This window comes from Copadichromis virginalis, linkage group LG23 (genome assembly GCF_057382275.1).
Source record: "Copadichromis virginalis isolate Kocher_CV1m ecotype Utaka linkage group LG23, C_Virginalis_male_GT1.1, whole genome shotgun sequence".
In the NCBI taxonomy this organism is placed as follows: Eukaryota; Metazoa; Chordata; class Actinopteri; order Cichliformes; family Cichlidae; genus Copadichromis; species Copadichromis virginalis.
The window spans coordinates 53,236,791-53,246,900 of record NC_140639.1 but is presented as its reverse complement, the minus strand read 5'-3'; positions in this window follow the sequence as shown (position 1 = coordinate 53,246,900).

The following is a 10,110-nucleotide window of genomic DNA, read 5'->3' as shown; positions in this document are numbered from 1 at the left end:
TTTATCGCTGTATAACTGATTTTAATTGAAAGCCTGCGTGCGCTAGTACCGCTTGCCACGCGTTCCCAGAATCCTTTGCGGTTTTACCCCTGAATGACGTCACATTTTCAATCTCTATATAATATGCATGTTAAATTTTATATTTGGGGTAAAATATCAAGTCTTTTCAAGTAAACCGGTTCAAGTCCAATTCAAGTCCCAGGTCATTGGTGTAAAAGTCCAAGTCAAGTCACAAGTCTTAGAACATTTTTTCAAGTCAAGTCTAAAGTCATAAAATTAATGACTCGAGTCTGACTCGAGTCCAAGTCATGTGACTCGAGTCCACACCTCTGGAAACTTGTGACATGGCATAACTCAGCTCATAACCTTAGCACAGGGGTGCCCAATCCCGGTCCTCGAGAGCTACCGTCCTGCAGCTTTTAGATGCATCCTTGTTCCCACACACCCGAATCAAATGAATGGCTTGTTATCAGGCCTTTGCCAAACACGATGGCATGCTGAAGAGGTAATCAAACCATTTGATTCAGCTGTGTTGGAGTAGGGATGCATCTAAAAGCTGCAGGATAGTAGCTCTCGAGGACTGGGATTGGGCAGCCCTGCCTTAGCACGTCGGAGCAGTATGCATCACGTGAAAGAGCGGCTGTGGAGTGCAAGACCTCTCGGGGGTCTGGTTGAGCATTTGGAGCCAAACCGGCATTTCATCTCCGTGAAAGTGATCCCAGAGAGAAGTAAAGCAAGTGTGTAAGTCCATCTCTGAATGTTTGTAAAGCATTCCTGCGTTAAGCTTAACAAACGATATATGGAGCGACTGCCTCTCTCTCTCCCTCTCCTGCTGCTACTTCAATCGCGAAACTGATCAATGATCAGCTGATCGGCTTTTCTGTCGCAACTCTGTCTCTCTTGTTTTTTTATCGCCCACTTTGCACCAGAAAGAGGAAACAACAGCAGCAGGTTTAAGCTTGACAAGCTGTTGTTAGAATTTATTTAATATTACTTTCTACACCAGGATCTTTTTCTACAGCTGACGGCTGTAACTGTGCAGGGGCGGATCTAGCAAACTTTAGCCAGGGGGGCCGATAGGGCATTAACAGGGGAAAGGGGGCACAGAGACATACTTTTCTTTCTTATTCTCATTTAAAATGTCGAGCTTTTAATAAAAAATTATCTGAATCTTACACCCAAAGTTTTAATCTGATGTAACTAACGGTACAACACAAAGAAATCACAAAAGACCATGAACTCAAAATGATGGGTCACTGACCCAGGACCCTGATATACTGTTTTCCTGGCTGCTAAGAATAATCACCCGGGGGAGAGCTAACAGGGCCTACGCTACCTTCAGCTGCACCAGCTACAGAGGCCTGGCTAGCTACAGTTTTGTTGAAGGTGCGAAGCCAACTCTCAAATTCAGTGATCCTAGCCCAAACTGCAAACAGGCTACATTCATTACAAGTATCATTACTGCTAGAGGAGGCTGAGGAGTAACTAAACATCTGACACACTGAGCAGGAAACTGCAGGAGGGACAGGTGAAGAGGCCGCACCTCTAGCAAGTCAGCTTTGAGGTAAGCTAGCAAATCACAAAAGAAACAGTGAGTGAATACTGTGAATGTAACAGAGAGTGTACTTTGGATAAAGCACGTGAAAATGACACTATGAAATAACACACTGTCTATTATTTCGTTTTTAATTAAATTGACTACGCAGATAAGCTACACAAAAGCACCACTGTGTGTTGGAACAGGAACAGAAAGGGATACTCTACCGCAGTGAGAGTCAACACCAAGCGCGAGCCTCATTACATGGCAAAATATAATGGCACAAAAGGAGGGTGTGTGTGATGTTTGGTGATGCATGTTGTACCTTCATCCCTGACAATACTGCTGCTAATAGTTCTTTTACATAAACAGTCAGTAAATTAGAAACATTGGCTGATGGATTTAAATATAACATTTGATAAAGATGTCTCACATAAATGAACAACTTATTTAAATAAAGTTTTAAAGCTCTCTTTATGCAGTAGAACAACTAATGCTAATGTACTATGTGCTAACTAATGCTTTGTACAACGAGTGTGAAGACGGGAAAAGAACTGACTGTAAGCTTTGCTCAAGACCATGACAAACTTCATTATCAAGCTGGTGTCATGATGGTGAGAATTTCACTCCCAGCCACTGAGTTGAGGAAGGAATCTTGTCTTTTTCTCAATGCTGGTACAAACCCCATTATTATTATTATTATTGATCACTTTGCAAAGTTTTTAACGTTCGTTCAATAAATCTCAGAAAATCAGTTTGGTTTCGATTCTCAAATAATTTTTCCACAACAGCCAACATGAGCGTTGAAGTCCTGTTCTTAAGCGTGCTGTACCTGCTCGATGTTATCGTGCTTTTGGCTCAGATACCGCCGAGCGGTTCTCCATATTGTTTGACCAATTTATTTCTTATCCTCCTGAGTTGTCCATCTCAGATGGATTAGTTTCTTGTTAAGATTCTGCTTGTAAATCTGTCGCTCCTTTTATATTCAGACGATGCAAGCCAAAGGCTAGTCCTTGGCTAACTGATTTTACCAGAGTCGCTAGAAAAGAATGTAGAAGATGTGAAAGACGGTGGAAAAAAGATAGGCTGTGTGTCTCTATGGAAGCTCTTAAGACTAGCTGGAAAGTCTATCAGGGAGCAGTAAAGGCTGCCAAGCACTCCTATTTTTCTCAACTTATTGCTGCCAGCTCGCATAACCCTCGTGTTCTATATAACTCTATAAATTCTGTACTTAATCCAGAAGGCTATATTCTTTTGCACTCTTCTGCGGTTATGTGCAATAAGTTTCTTAATTATTTTGTGGATAAGGTTGCTAGTTTGAGACCTCCGACTCTACCTATTGCTGACCCAGCCATGCATGGTTCTTGCTCAAGTCTGTTCTCTGCTTTTCTACCAATTGTTTTATCTGATTTAGAGAAACTTGTGTTGAATGCTAAACCGTGTGGCTCTCCAAAGGATGTTGTTCCTCCCCGTTTTCTTAAAAAGGTATTTCCTGTCATTGGAACACACATTCTGAACATCATTAATACTAGTCTTTTGTCTGGTCAAGTACCTAGGGAATTTAAGCAGTCATACATCCTTTACTTAAGAAACCAGGCTTAGACAGTTCAGTCATATCAAATTTTAGACCCATCTCTAAGCTTCCCTTTCTTAGTAAGATTCTGGAAAGGGTTGTTTATACTCAGTCGATGGACTACTTGAATGACTCTAAATTGTCAGAAATCTTTCAGTCCGGCTTTAAGCCATTCCACAGCACGGAGACAGCCCTCGTAAAAGTTATGAATGACATCCTGATAGCGACAGACCGTGGTAAATATGCAGTGCTGGTCTTGTTGGACATGACCGCTGCATTTGACACAGTGGATCACGATTTGCCGATCGCAGCACTGTGTGGGAATTTCTGGTTCGGCACTTTTGTGGTTAAAGTCCTATCTCTTAAATAGAACATTTTGTGTTAAGTTGGGGTCGGCTTCATCCTCTGAACAGAAGGACACGCATTCTGAGGGAAAGGGGTTACCCGCACACGCAGGGTGGATCTATGAGAAAAAGAAAAACGAAACTTTAGGGGGAGATGCCAAACCACCGATAAGAAACAGCAATAAACATGGGGAGAGTTGGAGAGCTCACTTGTCACACTCGGGCGAGGGTTAGGGTTAGGGTTAGCCCGAGCCCTGTACAGGCTCGGGCGAGGATTCTCGGGATGTGGGAGAAACGCTGTGATTGATCTCCGTAGTGATCCCGGAAATGCGGCTTCACAAACAGCTGACAGGTAAGCGGGTGATGGATCCGGCTGAGGATACAGGACAACAGGTAAGCGAACAAAATCCCAGACATATGTAACGTGCGGTGGAGATGAAGCCAGCCGCGGAGGTGTGCAGGTGGATAGCGAATGAGCAACAGCTTCTGACTTTCCAAAAAGTACTCATTTATTTACAATATCAAAAATAAGTGCTACCTCTACCACACATTACTGAAGAGCACACTAGTCCGCGTACACACGGGAGCATCCATTACAGGAGGAGTGCGAAGAAGAACAAAAAAGGGGGTGACACCAGTCGTGAGACAGGAGGCGCCGCCATGTGGTGATACACTGCATTACGATAGCAACTGTTACACATAGGTTGGCCGTAATGCACACCGCGGAGAATTAACAAACACGTTACCACTCGAGGAGGTGGCAATACTCCGACACCAGACGTCAGTCGCGCTGCTCCTGAGTAACGCTTCATCAAATGACGTCTGATGCACCGCCGGTGTGTCAGCATCCTGTGACACACCACCCCGCCTACCTGTGCTGAAAACAGAAGCAGACCCCGTGACACCACACCAGAGAAACACCACCAACTCCTAATAGTTATTACGTGAGTTATCATAACATAAAATACAATATCATTGTATTGAAGCAATCAAGTGATGAATAACTGTTTTCCAGTACGATGTTTTGCAATGTTGTTGGTTTTTTGTTGCATTGTTGATTTGTTTTTCACCGAAGCAGCTAATAAAGCACGATGGATTTTTACAATTTTGCCTCTTTCTTGTAAGATTCTATAATAGAATTAAATAATAATGCCAGTTATAAATAAAGACAATAAATTGAGTAAATTATGAAACACTTATTTTATTTCTATTAGATCTGAAAATGTTGTGTAACACTACAACCTGAAAGGACAAATAGATGCGTTGGCCTGTAACAACAGCTGTGAGATGGAATCGTCCAAATCACCAAAGTAAACTGGACCTGGGCTTGTTGCAGGATCTGAAGTTACTAAACATGTTGTGAGTGTGTGCACTCTCACTTAGGACCATATAATAATAAATATGTGCGTGATGAAAGTTGGGCAGCACGCTAACGTCCTTACTCCACTCTGTATGCTCGTGTGGGTCTGACCCTTTCACTCCTTTGATTTGTTCCTCGTACTTTCTTTTGCCTCTTCGTCACGTCTGTCTTCGTACGCAGCTGCCGTGTTCTCCGTCGTTTTGTACAGAACTGTTTTTGGGACAAATAAAATGCAAGTAGGGATTAAAACCGCAGAATTAATGATTACCGGTGCTGGAAATGCAGTGTTTTGATTTTGTTGCCACTCATACCCACAATGCAATGTGCAAAAGTCACGGGGTCTGTGAGTCTCTATTGTCTTCAGACACCGTGAAAACTGAAGAAACATAAGGTTTACAACATAAATGTATTTGATCTTATCAGAGTCTCATGTTTTGAGCAAGCAGAACAGAAAAAATGCAAAATAATGGATATTACTGAAAATGTCCTCTTGTTACCAATGTAGAACGTGTATGCAACCTTACGATATACATGAAAACCATGCTGTGTGCGCCTCTTGGACCACACGCAGAATAACATTCATGTTGTGCTGTAGCCCCATCTGTAGCTTCTGACCCACAATGCCATGGTTGTGCTCTCAACCAAACTCTGCTCATGTGACCATTACAAACTCTACCTAATACAAACTCTACAGCACTTTACATCTGTAACAAACCATTATTTTGTAACCACATATTTTAGCCAAGGTTTTTTAATCAATGCTACACTTTTATCATCTTATCCAATACATGTTTAATTCTTTCCAACAAATAAATGAACTAAATTAAGCATGAATCTATCACAGAAACATGTGAAATAAACAACTTTATTTTAACTGTCTCAGGGACAGTTACATCGTGGAAACATCTGAGCACAACAGAGAGCGTCTCCAGATATTCTGACGATGTCAGAAAATAAATGAGTATGTCATCCAAGTAAGCTTCACAGTTTTTCACTTGAAACAAAACCTTTTGCAGTAAACGTTGAAATGGTGCAGGTGCATTTTGCAACTTGAAAGGCATAACCGTGTATTGGAAGAAATGATCCGGAATTACAAAAGCAGAGATTTCAGAAGCGTTAACGTGTTAACAGAACTTGCCAATACCCTTTAAAAGGTCATCATCATCATCATCATCATCATCAACTTTATTTATAAAGCACTTTAAAACAACCACAGCTGACACAAAGTGCTGTACATTGGAACTGTAAAATAAAATTACATGAGATATAAATAAAAACAAATAAAAGAAGAGTGAAATCATTAATTAAATAACTACTGCATTAAAAAAGAAACTAAGTCTCACTGAGGTTAAAAGCCAAGGAATAAAAGTGGGTTTTAAGACGTGATTTAAAAGTGGACAGTGAAGGGGCCTCTCTAACATGCATGGGCAAATTATTCCATAACTTTGGAGCCACAATAGAGAAGGCCCTGTCCCCTCTGAGCTTCCTCCTGGATCTCGGTACCTCCAGGAGCAGCTGGTCAGCTGACCTGAGAGACCGACAGGGTATGTGGGGATGAAGAAGCTCAGAGAGGTAAGGCGGGGCAAGACTGTGTAGACATTTAAAAACAAACATAAGAATTTTAAAATTAACTCTAAAAGACACAGGCAGCCAGTGCAGAGAGGCCAGCACGGGGGTTATATGCTCTCTTTTTCGAGTTCCTGTTAGGAGTCGTGCAGCCGCATTTTGAACCAGCTGCAGACGTGAGAGCAATAACTGACTGACCCCCACATAAAGTGAGTTACAGTAGTCCAGGCGGGAAGAAATAAAAGCATGGATCACTGTTTCAAGGTGCTGCCTCGAAAGAAAAGATTTTAGTCTTGCCAGTCGCCTTAAATGATAAAAACTGGACTTCACCACTGCTCTGATTTGGTTGTCCAATTTAAAATCACTGTCCAACTTAAAACCAAGGTCAGTAACAACAGATTTAAAATAGACTTCCAGGGATCCTAAAACAACAGAGGAGGACTCACAGGGACCACTGGGTCCAAACACCAACACTTCTGTTTTCTTTTTATTAAAATTTAAAACGTTTCGAGCCAACCAAGCTTTAATGTCATCTAGACATGTCAAGAGAGGTTTTATGGAGATGGCATCCTTGCGTTTTAGTGTCAAATAAATTTGGCAGTCATCGGCATAACAGTGAAATGAGATCCCATGCCTTCTAAGGATGGAACCCAGAGGCAGTAGATACAGAGAAAAGAGCAGTGGCCCTAAAATTGAGCCCTGTGGGACACCACATGACAGAGGAGCAGAAGACGATTCGTAACCGAGAAGGCTGACAGAGAAAGTTCTATCTGACAAATAAGACCTAAACCAATTGAGTGCAGTGCCACCAATACCCACTACATCATGTAATCGAGAAGTTAGAATATTGTGGTCTACTGTGTCAAAGGCAGCAGTTGGGTCAAGCAAGACAAGAACAACATGGTTACCAGAATCACATGCCAGAAGGATGTCATTAAAAACCCTTAGTAATGCAGATTCTGTGCTGTGAAGGGTTTTAAAACCTGATTGAAAAACCTCAAAGATGCCATTACCATCTAGAAAATCTTTCAGTTGACTAAAAACAATTTTCTCTAAAACCTTGGAGACTAAAGGCAGCTTGGAAATAGGCCTATAGTTCGCTAAAACTGTGTGATCAAGGCCAGGTTTCTTAAGCAGTGGCTGTACTACTGCATGTTTGAAATTTGCAGGAACCATACCAGAAGGCAGACTGCTGTTAATAATGTCAAGGACATGTATACTAGGAAAAATTTCTTTAAAGAATTGTGGAGGGACAGGATCCCGTGGGGAACCTGTGGGCTTAATATGGCGAACCACATCCTCTAAAGAGGAGAGCGTCACAAGCTCAAACTGAGTGAAAACAGCAGCGCAAGGGACAGAGACAGAGGGGTCAGAGTCAGGAGCTGTGATAAGAGCCCTGGTGGTGACAACCTTTTCAATAAAAAAGTTCAGAAAATCATTGCAAATCTCAGGAGAAACTTCCAAACAGACATTCAAAGGAGTATTAAGAACAGTGTCAATGGTCCTAAATAACACACGTGGGTTATGACAGTTGGAAGAAATAATATTTGCAAAATATTCCCTTTTTGCATCTTTAACAGTGTTCTGGTAGCGATGCCAGCAGTCTTTGAGAATTTGAAATGATACATGCAGTTTATCCTTTTTCCACCTCCGTTCTGCTCGACGACATTCCCTCTTAACAGCACGACTGCTCTCATTAAACCAAGGCTCAGGTTTAGCCTTAAGCTGCCTGGTTTTTAAAGGAGCCACAGAGTCCATGATTTTTTGACAGCAAGAATTAAACCAGGAATGTAGGTCTTCTGTGTCAGAGGAAACAAAGTCAGAAGGCCCGCCGAGCTGATTAAAAGCAGCAGAAAACTGCGCAGCAGTGGCGGGGTTAATAACCCGACAGCACCGAGTAGCAGCGCCAGGTTTAACTGCGGTATATGTCAAACCAACGTTGAATAACACAGGCATATGATCTGAGAGTGCACAGTCACAAATCTCCAAGTCAGTGACAGGCAGACCATATGACAGAACAAGGTCCAGTGTGTGTCCGTGCTCATGTGTAGGGCCACGTACGGACTGTACCAGGCTAAAAGAGTCAATAAGGCTTAAAAAGTCCTTTACCAGTGGCTTATCAGGACAGCATACATGTATATTAAAATCTCCAACAATAAGAACACTATCATAGTTGGGCATAATCCCAGCTAAAAAATCAGAAAAGTCGTTTATGAAGTTCTTATTGTATTTCGGGGGGCGATAGATGACAGCGCAGAAAATCGGGTTTGTACGACTCACCTCAAATGAGGTAAGTTCAAAGCTGGAGAACGAAGGCTGTAGAAAACACTGCTTACATTTAAAATCCTTTTTGTAAACAGTCACTGTGCCTCCACCTCTGCCTGACGTCCGTGGCGAGTTAAAATAGCAACAATCCACAGGTAAAAGTTCAGATAGAACACTGGACTCACCAACACTCAGCCACGTCTCAGTCACACACAGAAAATCCAGATCACGGGAACTGAAGAAGTCCCGAAGAATAGAAGTTTTGTTTAAAAGTGATCTGGCGTTCACCAGGCCAATCCTAGCTGGAGCTGGAGTTGGAGCTCGGGGTTCAGGGGGTCCAGAAACCCGCCGCAGCGATCTCAGATTCCGATAATGTTGACAGCGGAGGTTTAGCCGAGGAGCATCATCATCAAAGCCGACCACAGGCACCAAACAGGCATCAACAGGATCCAGAAAACGCCGAGACGCAAACAGCCTTGGCAAGAATCCATGCACTGGTCGGAAAACAGCAGAATAATTCTTTAGGTAAACCTTTAGCTTCACCAGGCGACCGCTTCGTTTACCCCGGCGACGAGGACGCTTTCGCCGGGAAGGTAGCGTGGGAACCCGGTACAGGGAACCCGGGGTTTCCGATGCAAATGGGGGCAGGGGTTGCTGCCCACCAGCTCCAAAGGACACAATATTTTGGACCACAGGTTTGAGGTCCAATAGTGTCTGGCGATCATACCTCAGCAGAGACTTTGTTTCGTGGATGACACAAATTAGAAATAACATAAACAGGAACAAACATGACAGTGACAGACGAGCAGCCACACACACCGGCGCCATCTTGCCTATATCATGCAATTTCCTTATATGCCAGTAGCATATAAGGAAATTAGGTCCAACTTTGTAACAAATTTAGCTGACTCAACACTACGAATCCTCCCCCTCCTTCCTGGAATAAGGTAAGTCCAGAGACCAAGACTTCAACAGAACACCATTTTCAACTAAATACCTTACTGGGTCTTTAGATCCATCCCTCTACAACAGAAGAAAAACAAGACGCCAGTGAAGGATCACTCTGCTGTGGTTTGATCAACGTTTCACGTCTATTCACGTTCAAATTCAAATTTATGTCTGCAGGAATAACTTCAGAAACATCACATCTGATCATTTTTACAGAATTACTGGGTGACACAAAAGAGTCTTTTTCATCAAGTGTAGCCATAAATGATCCAGACAAATCCACAATTTCATCCATTTTATGAGCTTGTGCGCGTGTAATTGTGCATGCAAGAAACACATCTGAAGATAGTGCACCAGTCAACGAAACAAACCAGCATAAGATGAATGGCAAAAACTGTGGATCAACGTCAGCTTTTGATTTTTCCTCAGCATCAACATGCACATTCAGCGGAGAAGCTGCCGGAGAAGCCCACACTGGCAGAGCTTTAGTGGCTTGAGCTTCCTTTCTCTTTAATGC